Here is a 13,871-nt window from a genome sequence, read left to right on the forward strand (position 1 = left end):
TTTTCTGTGATGGTGTGATTTTGTGTACAAGGGTGGACAGACTTAATTGGCTGATTGGCCTTTACAACTCTGTACTTGTGTGTCCAAGAATATTTCACTTCGGAAAAATCTTTTTAAATTTACCGTAATTCTCCTCCTCTTCAAAGTAGCCTTCTCCTTTAGATGGCAGAGTCTAAAGTATTTGGAAACTCCAGTCTGAGCAAAGCACTAATTGGAGGATAACTGTTCTGGCAATCTACTTGCATTGCACAGTTCAACACTGATTAATGAGCACTTTAATTGAGGCACCTGGAGGAATAATTCTACCTTTTCTTCATTCCCTCGTGCTGTCAGTAAAGTTTTTTTTGAGAGATATTCTATGAATGAAGTGCACTTGCAATAAGTGGGAGTTAATCTCAAATTGAACATGATTTATGAAACTGGCACAAGGCTGGGATTTTTCCCCCGCAACCACTTGTAAATTTTGCTAGGCAAAAAAAAAAATCGCTCTGTTTTGAAATTCATCACTGTAAGATCATTTTTTTCTCAGCTTGTTAGCCAAACTAAAATGTATTTTGCTCCATAAATCTAATATTAGCAACTGGCAGAGAGACAAGAGAAGCTCTTGTGCAAAAATAAATCTAGCCACTGTAGTTGGACAATGAACAGCAGCAATATGTAAACACAGAGGAGTGCCACGGGGCAGACTGAATAACGGGAGCCTTTGGAGAGTTGCTCTTGTGTGGGAGGGGAGATCCCTGGAGTGATGCTGTGACATGCAAGGCACTTGCAATTGGGGATGATGTGGAGGACCAGTTTTATCACAAACTTATTTAGCGCAACAATGCCAGTATTCCATAGGAAAATTTAATTAGTGTGCATAGAATCATAGAACAGTACAGCACAGAAGGAGGCCATTTGGTGCATCATGTCTGTTCCAGCGCTTTGAAAAACCTACCCAGTTAGTCCTCTGCTGTTTCCTCATAGCAATGTAAAATTTTCCCCTTCAAATGTTTGTCCAATTCGCTTTTGAACGTGACTGTTGAATCTGTTTCCAACACCCCTTCAGGTAGTGCATTCTAGATTATAACCACTCTCTGTGTAATTCTTTTCACCCATCTTCCTCCGGTTCTTTTGCCAACTTTGCAAACCTGTGCCCTCTGGTTACCAACCTGTCTTCCACTAGAAACAGCTTCTCATTATTTGCTCTTATCAAAACTTTTCATGATGGTGTGTTTTAATATGCAATAGTCAAGCAACTGCCATCATTGACATATGTGAAAACACCAATACTTGTCCCTAGTGTTATACGGTTCAAAATACTCTCTTCAGACACAACCTATGTCTGAAGGGGCAAAATAGGTCATATGAATTTATATATGGATGCTTTACAAGAAGGTACATAGTATGTTAAAACACAATGTAAAACTTCTGCTGTACTGAAATCCCAGTAAAAGCGCTGAAGTACTTCTGTGTTTTGGTGAGTTATTGAAAGTGCTCTCCTGTGATTTAGCGTTGTGTTTCAATCCCACCACCCCCACAGTTGCAGCTTCTCTAAAAAGTGAGCTTAAGAAGCGTAGCCTTTGGACGGAAGGGTCATCCACTTGTTGAAGAAATTGAAGTTACTTCTAGTATCAGGGCAGTTTTAATTTCAGGATACCAAAACTCGTGAGCCAACTCCTAGTGATTAAACTGCTAAATTCACCTCCCTTAATCCAGTAGCTCTGGAACTCTTGCCACCAGAATAAGAGTTATATTTAGAAATATAAATGTCAAACTGGCATATGAATGCTTGTTTATTGGATTCCATGTTCCATTTGAAAGTAGCTTACATCTTAAAATGCTTTTTTTTAGTAATGTGTAATTTAGTTGCTGTCTGTATTCTTTTAGTTCCTGCCAGTTCCAGTTGTGTTTAAACATAAACTCCCTATTGAAATGATTGTGCCATTTTTTGCTAGTGGTAACGAGTAAATAATCAGACATGCATTGTAACTATTCATGTGACTCCAGCAATCTACATTGTGAAACCAAGCCATTAAAACCCTTAGGTCTGTGTTATACCCTCAGGCTGACTGCTAATAAGGACACTACAATTGGCCTCTGCTGAGCAAGAGGACAATCAGCCAGGGTTTCTGCTGCTGATTTCAAGGATGTGGATCAGTGAGAGATCAAGTTTGGCTGTATTGTCCACTAGCCCCCACCACCGCTTTGGATAAATGGCCTGACAATCCTCGCTTGTGTGTAGACATGACAAATGGCCACTGGTTAAAGCTGCAGAAAGTCTGAACAAGTGGAGCTGGATAAAAGTCAACACCGTTGGGAGGGAGAGGGGGATCCTAAGCAAATAGTAAAGTCCACCATACCTTAATTCTTCCACCCACTACCCCTATAGCCCATTCTCAGCTGAAAACTGATTCTTCTGCAGTGTGCTGTATCAATGAAGAAAAAAAGTGAGGTCACTGCTCTCTTTAACCCTCAGCAGTGGGCTTCTAAACCCATTCCCATCTGTTTGGTGCATTTTCCACCAGAATACCAGCTTGCTGTCAGGCAAAATAATATTTATGCTGCCAATGCACAACTCTGTTGTCAGGCAAATAATAACGTAATCTTGGAGACAGTGGTACAGACTGCAGGTTAATTGTGTGCTCTCATGTTCCGCATGCATGGGTCAGATTTATGAGATCTGTAGATGTCACTTTTTTTTGTTTCATGAGATTTAATGACCTGTTCTCCAGTGGTTATTTAAAGTTTGGTAACGCAACACGAGAAGACTGAGCCAAGATGATACTGGAGACTGAAACTTCACATTCTCAAAGCTGTCCTCCATTGCACCTCCCGCCTGCTTGATCTGCTGGTTCAGTTGGAATTTTGTTTTCATTCTCCCATTTGAGGTACCCATTGTCAGCATCAGGCATTCAGTGATGTTATAATACAACAGGTACTGAGTAAGACTTCCACTCTGCCTCGACATGTGCCAGTCCTGATCTCAAGACATTTTGTCCATACCAGCCATCCCGAATGAGATTGCCAATGAGTCCAGGGGCACTTTTATGCTGTGCCTACTGAATTTGCATTTATAGAATGTCTGTCTTGACCTTAGGATGCCCCAAAGCACTTTATAGACAGTAAAGTACTTTTTGAAGTGTAGTCACTCTTGTAATGTAGGAAACTCAGCAGCCAACTTGCATATACCAAGCTCCCACAAATGATGGTTATGTTCATTGAGAGATAAACATTGTCCAGAAAACGATGCAGAGCTCCCCTGCTCTTCGGAATAATGCAATGGGATCTTTCAAGTCCACTTGAGAGGCCAGAAGATTCTAAAACTGGGGATGAAAAGTACAAGATAATAAACCCAATAAAGAATTCAGGAGAAAATGTTTTACCCAGAGAGTGATTGAATGTGGAACTCACTAGCATATGAAGTAGTTGAGGTGAATAGCATAGAAGTAATTAGAAAAGTACATCACGTGAGGGAGAAAGGAATAGAAGGATATGCTAATTGGGTTAGATGAAGTGGGATGTTAGAAGGCTGCTGTGGAGCATAAACACTGCATGGACTGAATGGTTTGTTTCTATATTTTGTACATGGTATAATATCAGTAATGGTAAAGATCCACGGCAGTATTTGAAAAGCTCTCTCCAATATGGTACTGCGCACTACTGCCAAAAAATCTAACCAGTCATGTATCTCAATGGTGCTTGTGGGAGCTTGCTATGCACAGAATGGCTGGCATCTTTGCCAGGCTGATGGCAGTCACAGCACTTTAAAATAAATCCATCATACAGAGAACACTTGGCCTTTGAGAGATGTAATTGTAAAAATACAGATCTTTCCGCCCCACTCTCTTTGCACAGTTTAGCTAAGCCCATGCTGATTATAGGGAGAGAAGCATGTGGCCGTCAGCTACTGAACTTTCTAGTCATTGCACAGGAAGGAGCACGATTCTGGACTAATTTAAGAAATCAAACAGGACAGTTTTTTTTTTGGAGATGGACGCCTCCTCATTAATCTGCAGCTCCTGGATTCCTCTTGTTGCTTTGTGTGAAGGCTGTCTCTGCTGTCGTCAATTCCCATAACACTCCTAGGGTCACTTGTGCTGGGCTCTGGGTGACCGAAGAATGAAAGGATTAGTTTTAGCAGAGCCTGCCTGGGAGTGAAGCAGAATCCAGCTCGGGCACTGAGTTATTGTTAAGAGATTCAGAGCTGTGTGAAACTCCACTCCTGCGGTTTTGTGCTGGATGAAGGGGCGTAGCTTATGTTTTGGCAAACGTCATGAAACTTGTTTTGAGTGGTTAAAGGACCGGACCAACGAAACTGGTGTAACATAATCCCTGTGACTATAGGGAAAACATTGACCTCTTTATCTGGGAGGCTGAAAGGAATAATGAGGAAATGATTCTGCCTTACAAAGTGTCCAAAATTCCTGCCGCCGTGAAGACAAAAGCTGGTCAATTTCTGAAGGAATTAGCGAGTTTGTGCGGTAAGTTAAGTGCCTGCCCTTTACCGAAAGTTGAGCCTCTAATCCTGTTTTGTTGTTTTTTTTGGAGAATGCCGGAGAACTATCTGTTAATGAGTCACCGATTAAACACAGCATGGCTGTGAAAAATGCCGAGTGAGGCCCAGCAAAAGCTTGCTGGCATAAAGAGAGAGCCCTGCACCTTCATTACCCAGCAAGAGCAGGAAATAAATCCTCTGCCAGTTTTGATTGTGTTTTTTTTTCTTCTTTCTTGTGCTGGAGATGTGAGGAGTTTACATAACATGTTAAAGAGTTTTAAAGGGGGAAACTGCTGGGTGATTTTTTCCCTGTGGATGAGGACCTTGTGTATGTGGAAGGAGCTGATGAAATATGAGCTCACCGAACCCTTTAAACTCATCAGCAGTTGAGGCATTGTGATAGAATTCCACAGGGACGTGGTCTCTCTGCACAGATGCACACTCCACATTCACAAGCCCACTTGCATTCATTTACACTTACTCTGTCACACACACACACACACACACACACACACCGTGTCTCTATTTTCCTCATCACATTGAGCTTTTCAAAAGCTGGATTGGGTGCCTTGTATTGGGTGTATTTTCCACAGAACTAATTACTTTCTCTTCCGCCTTTTTTGGCTCTTTCTCTTGAGGGCATTGATTTGTGCAGGGTTAAATTTTATTGGCTGTACTCAATCTTCAGTACCCCACCAAAGTGGCTGTTTATTGGGAAAGCCCACCTAGTGAGTTTTACCAAGCTATAAGAGAGTGGAAGGGAACGCACCCAAGACCAACCCTGTCATCACCACTCTGTTTTAAACATCTTTGGCAATTATTTGTCTTTTTAATAGTAGCCACTGATTGGAGCTCTTGTCCGCTGCCTAGATGTTGTTTTCGCTCACCATTGAAACCTCTCATTAGTGTAGTGTTCTGTCATTATAAAATTTGGTCTCTGCTGCCAGCCTTGTGCCTCAGCTGGCTGTTTCTTGGTTAAAGACAAACACTGAGGAAGGGAAAAATGTCTGCAGTGAAAAGCGCCGAGAGAAAAGGTGCAAGGCATATGGAGGCAGAGTCAGTCATATAAAGGTAGCAATGGGAGAAATTGTGTGAGATGGATTGAGTGGAAAGGAAGCCAGGAGTTGGTGAGCAATAAGGAGTAACAGGGAAAATCAGAGAGAAACAAGTGTGTAATAATTCTTAGAAATGCTACAAATTTGTGCTTTTCCTAGGATTGTGTTTAGAGATGTAATATAAATACACAGTATTTAATTTTTTTCTAATTGGGATAATCATGGTAATGCTCTGGACAATCCTCCTGTCCCTCCAGATATACCATCCAATATAATACTCCTGCTCCCAAGATCATTGCCTTGAAACCAAGGCCCTTGGCGTTGTCTCCAACTCTGACTTGCCTGCTCTTTGAATTTAAGAACAGTTCAATTCCTTGTCTGCCCCAGTCTTCCGTCCCTCCTGCAATCTTTTTAAAAACCCAAGCTTGTTCCCACCTAACCACTACTTCCTGACTTACTACGAAGCAAGCTATTTTTGTGGTAAGTAATCTTCTCAAAGATCAGCCTGACACATGAAAATATTGCCACAAAGATTACCCAATAGGTGGAGCTTGTTGAAAGTACAGCCCCTTCACCGTGAAATTTCTTTCCACAAAATAGAATAACTCCTTTTGGTCAGTATTGATTCCCCAATCAATTCCCCATTGATTCCCAAAATTCATCAAGCACTAATTGATCTCAATTTCTGCTTGTGGGGCCTTCCTGTGGTCAAATTGGTTGCAATATTTGCCAACATAACAGAGGGGAAAATTAAATTCCCCATTACAAAAGCAAAATACTGTGGACGCTGGAGATCTGAAACAAAAACAAAAAATGCTGGAAATACTCAGCAGGCCGGGCAGTATCTGTGGCGAGAATCAGAGTTAATGTTTCAGGTCAAGATGATATTTCATCAGAAAAATGATGAAAGCTCATTTCGAACTGAAACATTAACTCTGATTCTCTGCCTGACCTGCTGAGTATTTCCAGCATTTTTTTGTTTTTATATTATATTAAATTCGACCCCATCCTGATAGTAATAACTCTCCTGGGTGGTGTGATGTCTGACATTTTCTTGTACTATAATATTTTTCTTTGTTCTATAAAGAACGAAAGATTGATTTGCATTTCTATAGCGCCTTTCACAACCACAGGATGTCTCAAAGCACTTCACAGCTAATGAAGCACTTTTGCGATGCAGCTACTGCTGTAATCAAACATACCCTGTAATTTTATTTTTATAGTAAGCAGGTGGTTTAAATGTGCATTTTAAAAAATTTTTGTACAATTGTTTTGCATGACCACGTATGCCCAGTAACTTAAAGGGGCTAACATGTGCGCAGCCTGTGCAGGAACCTTCTGGTTGTTGCACAGTTATGCAGCTTAGAGGGGACATTAGTTGTATTATATCAGATGTGGCTCCCACAAACAGCGCTGCGACAGTGACCAGATTAACTGTGTTTGTGTTAGTTGAGGGATAAATCTTGGCCAGGGCATCAGGGAGAACAAATCCTGTTCTTCAGAATAGTGGCATGTGATCTTTTGCAACTACCTGAGAGAGCAGACAGGGCCTCTGTTTAACATCTCATCCGAAAGACAGCCTCCGACAGTGTGACAGAGGGGTAGAGGGTGTTGCTGGATAGTTACTGGCAGAAGGCCAGACACAGGGATTAGATTTTAAACCGTTCCTGGCAGCTCAGCCTCTGTGAATAAATGATTTTCTGGGCTGTTTCCCATTGAGCCTTAAGCCACTGACTGAGCTGGAGGGAATCACCAGCCTCCACCTCAGTGACCTTCTGTAAGGAAGAAGCTGGGGAACAGTAACCATTCGAGTGAAATAGTTAGATATTGATGGAATAACAGACCTCGTCTTGACTCATTTGAATTACTCAAATGAACCAAGCCTCAGTTGGATATGTTTCATATTCTCACTGATTTGGGCACCTGCACTAAAAGTGCTGATGTACTGGCAACTAATTTCCTGAAGCATCACTTCTGTGTCACAGACTGGTGTCAGCTGCGGCTTAGTGGACAGCACTCTCACCTCTGAGTCAGACGGTTTGGGTTGAACACAGTTATTGTTAACTGAGGTTGTCCTTCAGATGAGACTTTAAACCTTCTCTCTCTATCAGATGGATGTAAGAGTTTCCGTAGCACTATTTAGACTATTCTTCTCAATGCCCCTGTTTTTCCAGTTTTCATCTTATGCTGTGTAATCATCTTAGGGGCTTTTATAAATGACCAATCTGCCGCCTTGTTCACTTTCATAATCTTTGTAGAATCACAGAAACGTACGGCACAGAATGCCATCGTTTGGCTGATTGTGCTTGTGCTGGCTCTTTGAAAGAACAGTTGTACTTAGTGCCATATCCTGGCTTTTTGTTGGTGACCCTCAAGTACCCATTCAACTCCATTTTAAAATCATTTATGGAATCAGCTTCCACTACCTTTTCAGCATTCTAGATTGTGACAACTCTGAGCTTGAAAAAAAGTTCTCCTCACCTCCCCTCTAGATCTTTTGCCAATGATTTTGAATAATTGAAATCTTTTTAATTGACCTATTTTCCAGAAGGAATAGTTTTTTTTCTATTTATCCTTAGTCTTTCTCTAGTTACCCTATCAAAACCTCTCATCTTTTAAAACATTTTTCTGCCATTGGCCTATTTGTGTATTAATGAATTACTTAGCTCACAGTAAATTTAAGTTTCTATCTCTTACCTGATGATTCCCATTTGACTTGTATTGGTCTCCAAGAATCCTGCCTGTGTGTTTCTACTTTAATATTTCCGACCTTAATCTCCCTCACTTCATCCTGGCCACATTTCCATCTATGTCTTGGTGTGATACTGAGCCAGAGTGACGGTAAATGCTAAAAACTATTCGACTGTAGAAGGCATCAAAGCGCATTCTGAATCCAGTGTATGTAAGTGCACACTTTCAGCTTTTGGTTGGCATGTGAAAGGAGTGTGTGTTTGAGGGGATCTGAAGGTAGAAAACCTTTGATTTTTTTCACCTTCTCAAACTCTGCAGTTCTTTAGTATGACCCTTTACTACTATCCTGCAGAGCTGAGATAACCTATTGTAAACAGGTGATGGAGCCTGGGATTTTCTCATCTGTGAAGCTCACTGACTAAATGGTTCATTAGGAACTCCCTTTTTTATGATTATATATTCAACCACCTTCACTCTCCGCCTCACCTAGTTTAAGTACCAATCTGTGATCTGTATGAAATGCGTCACTTTGGCAGACTTGATTGTTTCAGTTTCTGTTGAATTTAAAATGTGCTGCAGTTTATTTTTAACCTGGTAACACAGTGTCCCCCCTAGAGTGTAATGATGCTTCCCTGTTCATACATTCAGTCACTCCTGCCTGCTGTGCAACCTATGAATTATGGAAATTTTGCTACATGTATAGACTCCCTCAAGGTTTTTGCGGCTTGTAAATGTCCCTGCAGCATTGTAGCTGCGGATGGGGATTTACTGACGCACTGGCGTTGATTTACTTGGAGAGAACCAGCCCTAAAACAGTGGCTGAGTGTTCAGAGCTCGAGAGCAAAATACTGCGGATGCTGGAAACCCAAAGTAAAAACAAAAAACCCTGGAATGGTCAGCAAGTAGTGTAGCATCTGTGGAGGGAGAAAGAGTTAACTTTTCACGCTGGCGACCTCTCATTAGAATGGAGTTTTACTTCAGAGAACAAGACCTTCAAAAAGCAGCGGAGTCAACAAGTCTAAATGGCTGTACACAAGCATTGCTGTCTTTGGACTAATGTAAAAAGAGCAAGTCTTAAAGCACTTTATGTTACAGCATGTTGATCTACTTGATTACCCTACTAATGAAAGAATGCATTTCAAGCAAACATTAACCCGAGCTCTGATTTATCCTCCAGAATGAGGATGAAGTTCATGAGTTGCTGAAGGTGGAGAAGTATTAATATTTCTTCTGTTTAAAAAAAAAGTGACTTGGTAGATATATTGTACAATGGAATTGAGATTGACTCTTTGGGTGTGTTTATAATGGAAAGTCCTGACACACTGAGAGGTAGTGTATCACACTTGCACTTTCAAGAGTTCTGATCAGGTAATTGTGTTCAGTGGGTCCTCCAATCTGTGGGGTTTAGATTACATGGACATGACCGCACAGAAACAGGCCATTTAACCCAGCAGGTCTACACTGGTGTTTATACTCCATACCAGCCTCCTACCCTACTCCATCTCATCCTGTCAGCATATCCTATTCTTTTCTCCCTTGTGCTTATCGAGCTTCCTCTTAAATGTATGTCCTTTTTGCCTCCACTGCTCCCTGTGGTAGTGAGAGTTCTCATCACCAGGATAAAGAAATTTTTCCTGAATTCCCTATTGTATTTATTGGTTACTGTCTTATTTTTATGCCTCTAGTTTAGGAATCCCCTATCAAGTGGCAACATCTTCTCTATATCTAGTCCATCAAACCCATTCATAATTTTGCAAGTCCTCTATTAGGTCGCCCCCTCAGCCTTCTCTATTCGTGAGAAAATAGCCACAGTCTAGTCAGATTTTCTGATAGTTCCAATCTTTCAGTTCTGGTATCATCCTTGTAAATCTTGTTTTTTCACCTTCTTCAGTGCCTCTGCATTCTCTGTGTAATTATGGAGACCAGAAATGTGCAGCATACTCTTATGTGGTTTAACCAAGGTTTGGGTGCATTGCTTGCCATACTGAATCAGTACAGTGCAGTGGTTCAGATAAATTACTGAAGACACTGTTTTGGGATTTGTTAATATAGTTTCAAATGGAGCTCTTTTGTGTCTTTCTTTTACTGTGTTCTAACTCACACCAAGTCCCATTCACCTAACACCCTTGTGCTTGCTGACTCACATTGATTCCTGGCCTGGCAGCATTGCAATTTCAAAATTTTCATCCTTGTGTTAAAATTAAGGGGAGACAGTGGCAATGTTACTGGACTAATAATCTAGAGGCCCAGGCTAATGCTCTGGAGACACGGATTCAAATCCCACCACAGCAGCTAATGGAATTTAAATTAAACTACAAAAACTGGGATTGAAAGCTAATCTCAGTAATGGTGACCATGAAGCTAACTATCGATTTTCGTAAAAAAACAATCTGGTTCACTAATGCCCTTTAGGGAAGGAAATCTGCCGTCCTGACCTACATGTGATCCAGACCCACAGTAATGTGGCTGACTTAAACTGACCTCTGAAATGGCCTATTAAGCCACTCAGTTCAAAGACAATTGGGCATGGGCAACAAATGCTGGCCCTGCCAGTGATGCCCACATCTCACAAGAGAGAAAAACCTCCCCATGGCCATGCACCTTCCTATCTCTAACCTCCTCCAACCATACAACTCTCAGATCTCTGCACTCCTCCAGTTCTGGCTTCTCGAACATTCCCGATTTTAATCGCTCCACCATTGGTGGCCATGCCTTCAGTTGCCTGGAACCTCAGCTCTGAATATCCCTCCCTAAGCCTCTCTATCTCTTTCCTCCTCATAAGATGATCCTTAAAATCTTTGACCAAGCTTTTGATAACTTGTCCTACTATTTCCTTATGTGGCTTGGTGTCAAATGTCTAGGGTACTCCTGTAAAGCATCTTGGGGTGTTTTATTATGTTAAAGACACTTTATAAATTATTACTTATATAAATCAGTTGTTGCTGTTTGGGAAATTTTAACCAAGAGACTGAATTTAGGGTGTGATTTTTTACGAGGAGTCACAAAGGTATTTTGAAGCTTTTTTTTTAAAGAACTGCATCAGTTGAAAGTTTTATTTTAGAATAGGGTCTTAATGGTGGATGAGAGAGCAGTTGGGAGAATAGATTTAAAAAGAGACCTGCCTGTGTGAGAATCGGCCTTTACAGGTTCTTGCTCTCGATCACTGTCTAGTGACCACAACTGCATATTGTATGGATGTTGCTCGAGGATAGGTATAATATATATTGTAATAGCTGAGCATTTTGGTGCACTGCCCTTTCTGTTGGGGAGGTGTAAGTTGAATGTGTTAGTCTTGCTCAGTGCAATACACGAGGATTGGGTGCTGAAGTGATTGTTATGACGTGGCAGATGATGTGTGCCAAGTGGACCAAGTCCACGAGGAAAACTTGATCCCGCTATCACAACGGTTTTGCAATTTGTATTTATTTCGAGATGCATGCCCTGAATTCATAAGTAATAAGTCCATGAAGACTTCAGAGAGTTTTTTTAGAAAACTAAATTGAACATTTATTAAGAAAAGAAAAGATTTCAGGCATGTACATAAGTCTACAAATTACTGCTATAATAACTCCTAAAACCCCTAATTAATCTGGCTTTCAGTTACACCCTCGTTAAGGCAACAGTTTAAAACAAGATTTTAAATAGATCCAGGTAAGTCAATACAATACCCTGGACGGTAGAATTCAAAGTGGCTTTCCCCAGCTTCAGTTGCTGTAGACAGCAGGCCTAATGCACAAATACTGGAGGCTTCTCACACTTCTGTTAGACCTTACAATGTCTTCCCTGACACACAGCCTCATTCTCCTTTATACATGTTTCTCCCTTTTAATGTAAATTCCATTGTTCCCATGTGTCTTTGGAACTTTACTTTTCTCATAATATAAATCTTTTCATGGTGCTAATATTGTCAATAACTTTGGAGAAAAGTAAATACACTGCTTGGCCTATCTCCTCTGGCTAGGTGTAACATCCTACCATCCCTTTGAAAATCAAACTGCCCTGATTTATGTAAAATGCAAATTCACCTTACCTTACATTCGAAGACTTAAGCCATGTTTATGTATTTAGCATTTTGAACCTAGCTTCTTTTGATGAATCAAAGCCTCCAGACCAGTTGTCTCCAATTCAATTAAATCCCCACACACAGAGAAACCATCCAAACCCCACTATTAGCCTACTTCTACAATGAATCACAATATTATGAGAATTATTATACTTTCATGACATGATGCTCCCTCCCCCTCCCCCTCCCTCCCCACCCCCAAGACCCCATGTGGAGCAAATGCCCCAAAGCCTACTCTGGGTCCCTGCCCTATAATCACATTTGTTATTTGCTGCAAGAGCTGGTGTCTGTTGTATGAATCTACAGTGGGTTCCAACTGGTACATTCTTGTGCAGTCAAGACTTTGTTACTGTTCCTGACTGTGCCCTCTGTGTAATCATTGAACTTTTTGTGTCTCTCTCCCTGACGACCCCCCACCCCCCCCCCTCCATTATGTTGATTGCTGCTAAGAGGAAGCAGTCACCCTCCAATACCTTGACTAGGTAACCATTATTCATCTGTGTATGAGGTTTTTTTAGCAGTGACAGTCCATTCCTACCACATCCAGCACAAATTCATGTGCAGGCAGTGGCCTTGACTCGCTACTCCTATTCGTGTGCTCCTATTACCAGCTAGACTGAGATCAGTTACTCAACACAGGCCAAGGATTGAAGCTGGAACCTTCAAGTATTTATACTTACTGTTTACTCTTCATCTTTGTAACCGCCTCCAGCCCCTCCCTCATACCCTTCAAACTCTCGATGCCTCTGACTCTTGATCGCCCACGCATCTCCCTCATCCCTTTCACCCATGCATTGGCAGCCATGCATTTAGCCCCAAACTGTGGGATCCCTTTCCCTTCCTCTACCCCATTCTCTCCTCTTTTGCAGGCCCTCCTTTTTAAACTCACATCTGACTAAAGCAGTTGGCCCTCTTAATCTTACCCCCATTAGCTAGGCATCCATTTTTCCTGTACCTCAGTGAGGTGTCTTAGGACATTTAAAAGCACCATAAAAATACAAATTGTTGGGCTGTCCACCTCATGATTTCTTCAAAACTCTCTTGAATACTTGACTGGGTATACATTTTGTTTACTGGTGTACTACAAATTAGATGTTGATTCATTTCTGTCCTATACAGTATCAGCCCTATACTGTACTACATGGTACCACCTAGAAAGACAAGGGCAGCAGACACATGGGAATACCACCACCTGGAAGTTCCCCTCCAAGCCACTCACCATCCTGACTTGGAAATATATCACCGTTCCTTCACTGTTGCTGGGCCAAAATCCTGGAACTCCCTCCCTAACCGCATTGTGGGTGGACCTACACCACAAGAACTGCAGCGGCTCAAGAAGGCAGCTCACCACCACCTTCTCAAGGGCAATTAGGGATGGGCAATAAATGCTGGCCTAGCCAGCAATGCCCACATCCCATAAATGAATTTTAAAAATGGCGTGTATGTTCATTCCATTCTGCCACTGTATTTTACAAGCTCCATTTCACTCCAGTTTCATCTTGTGCCTTTAGAATGGTGACAGTGGATGCTCTTGGACTAATCTATTCCATAATTTCTACGTTACTTGCGAGCTGGACTTTCTACT

General features: G+C 41.5%; 1 protein-coding gene across 7 annotated transcripts in view; it reads left to right on the top strand.

Moving 5' to 3' along the window:
* Nucleotides 1-13,871, top strand: part of pak4 (p21 protein (Cdc42/Rac)-activated kinase 4) — a 109,837-nt gene that overhangs the window by 51,245 nt on the left and 44,721 nt on the right. For 5 of the 7 annotated variants that reach the window (XM_078533222.1, XM_078533227.1, XM_078533224.1 and 2 more), the window contains exon 1: nucleotides 4,281-4,463. The exons of the other annotated variants lie outside the window; for them this stretch is intronic. The gene's annotated coding sequence lies outside the window, so the exon portion shown is untranslated. Of the gene's footprint in view, nucleotides 1-4,280; nucleotides 4,464-13,871 lie in introns of those variants that run through there. 7 annotated transcript variants of the gene reach the window in all.

The sequence above is a fragment of the Cetorhinus maximus genome, chromosome 32 (assembly GCF_964194155.1).
Source record: "Cetorhinus maximus chromosome 32, sCetMax3.hap1.1, whole genome shotgun sequence".
NCBI lineage: Eukaryota > Metazoa > Chordata > Chondrichthyes > Lamniformes > Cetorhinidae > Cetorhinus > Cetorhinus maximus.